Below are 2671 nucleotides of genomic sequence, written 5' to 3' on the forward strand. Positions count from 1 at the left end.
GATAAATTAACTGAGGAACGGGTACAAAAGGCGGATAACAAAGATGGTTTCAGGACTGTACAATGTTAGTTATGAGGATTGGCTGAGGGAATGTGGAATGCAGAGTTTGGTGGATAGAAGAAGGAGAGATGATATGATTGAGACTTTTAAACTGTTGAGAGGTGGTTACAGGGTTGACACTGGAGAGTTCTTTCGCTTGGCTGAACAGCAGGAAGGAGTCATGACAAGGGGCCATCCTTGGAAGTTACTAAAGGAAACTATGAGAAAGAGGGTGAGGAGTGGTTTCTTTGCATGGAGGGTGGTTGAACCATGGAATGCATTGCCTGATAGAGTGGTGAGAGCGAGAACGGTCAATGCATTTAAGGAGTGGTATAACAGACTTTGTTTCCTAGGAGGGACCTCCCTCGATGAGTCTTGATAGACTTGTGTTTCTTAGAAAGGACCTCCCACGATGAGTCTTTTGACTCCATGGAGGCCTGAATAATAATAATAATAATAATAATAATAATATCTGCATAAAGTGAAGAGCACAGATTAACATCCCTAATTTTGATATCAGGTTTAATGCTACTTTTGTTCATAATGTGATCTATATAGATCAGTAGTTCCCATAAAAAAAGCTAAAAACTTATTTAGCTTACTGCCCCCTTTTCCAAAAAAAAAAAAAAAAAAAAAAAAAAAATACTTAGCACCCCACTGGAAACTACTTTCTAAGACCTGACCAGCTCTACCTGATACATATAAAAGAAAATTATATTAAAATCGAATCAGCAGTTTTCGAGTTTTAAGTTAACAAAGAGATACACACAGAAACAAATTTGCATTTTATTATGCATCTAGTAGAAATTTTTGAAATTTGGAAATAAGATACCTTGGAAATGAAATTTTAAAACTATTTATTGAAATCAACAAAAGAAAGAAATTGCACGTAAAAATAGGACAAATTGGAGCTAAAAATTTAATAACACTATTAAAATTGAGAAAACAAACATGAATTGCACATATGTAAAAATCACACATAAAATAATAAATAACAATCAGTAACATTAAAAATAATTCTAATCAAAAGGATGACATTTGGCTAAATATTTCTCAGCAGCATTCTTAAATCACTGTGATCAGCTATTTGCAGTCGGTTTTTTTTTTTAGTTAAAAGATTTGTGACTGCATTGAACCTGTATTCTACTAAATATGATGGAAATGGGATTAAAATTTTTTTACTACAGCTCACAATCCAGGATAAAGTATGAGCATCTGCTTTTGCAACCAGAACTGTTGGTACCCATTTTTTAATTTTCATTTTAATTTTAAATTCGAAAATGGGTCCAAAATCCAATCGGGTATTTTCATTTCAAGAATATCTTTAAATCATTGGTTGAAAACAATTGAAAGCCACCAAGTTCTGATAATAGCTGAGGATGTCTTCATCACATTTTTCCACTGTTGACAGATTTGGAAACTGGCTGAATTCTCTTCGTCCTAAGTTTTATGTACATGGCAAGTTTTGACAGAAATGCAGAGAAATACAAATTCAGCTCATCTCCTTGGAAATGTACATTTGTTTCTTAAATTTGTTAAACAAGTCGGTCAAATAAGTTATACCACTTTTGAAATTAATCAAGTTCACTCGTAAAGAATCATCGCTGTTTTTTAAAAGACTGTAGCACTTAGTCAAAGAGTTTATAAAATCGATTCAAACAAGCACCATTTCATAGCCAATGAACTTCTGTATGGAGCAGCAAGCAATTGAATTCTTCATCGTTTTCAATACAAAGTTGTGCAAACAATCTGTCATTCAATGACTTTTGATATTGTTGACTGCTGTAATTACATAATGTAATGACCTGTGTAGGTGATCACTCAGGTATTTGGTAACTAAATGTTGACAATGAATCACACAGTGTACAGTGAATACATTTGGCACTGCCTCTTTGAAATATGCAATAAAACTGCCATAGTGCCCACCATTGCTGGAGCACCATTGGTAGCAACTGACAAGATATTATTCAGAGGGATTTCCTTTTCTTTAAAAAACTCTTACAATGCATGAAATATTGATTCTCCTTTAGTGTTATTGGCAAATTTTTAGCGAAGAATAATTCTTGGCAAATTTTTTCTTATATATGCTAAAAGTAAGCCTTCATTTCTGGTAAAGTAGACTCATCAAGTTGTATAGAGAGCTGGGTTGTTTTTAAATACTCACATAACCAGTTTAGCAATCACTAAGGAAATGTTGTAAGAGGCACCCAATAGATCATCATCTAGTTTGGATGCTGCTGAAAACATACCTGCCAATGTTGATTGTTTCTAAAATTTTTCTTTAAGTGCTTAAAAATATGATAAATCCTTATCTTTTTTATCATCATTAACTTTTATCATATGTTCTTCTAATCTTGAAGGCTTCATACATTTATTTGAAAAAAACTTTTTGGCAAATCAAGCATACTGGTGATATTTTGTTTCTATGCGACTGAATAAAGCAGTATTTGAATAATCATGTATTTATAGTATCATACAGTGAACAAGTCGTAATATGCACATGTTCCTGCTGATGCGTACTACTGGACATGTAAAATCCTGATCACTTGAAAGTGCATGCCCGCTAACACTTTGCTTGCTAAGACTGTTGTCGAACTTCAATGCCACTCGGCTGTAATTTGCATTTTGTAAG

The sequence above is a fragment of the Typopeltis vanoorti genome, chromosome 7, assembly GCF_054136105.1.
Source record: "Typopeltis vanoorti isolate ZY-2024b chromosome 7, IOZ_Tvanoo_1.0, whole genome shotgun sequence".
NCBI lineage: Eukaryota > Metazoa > Arthropoda > Arachnida > Uropygi > Thelyphonidae > Typopeltis > Typopeltis vanoorti.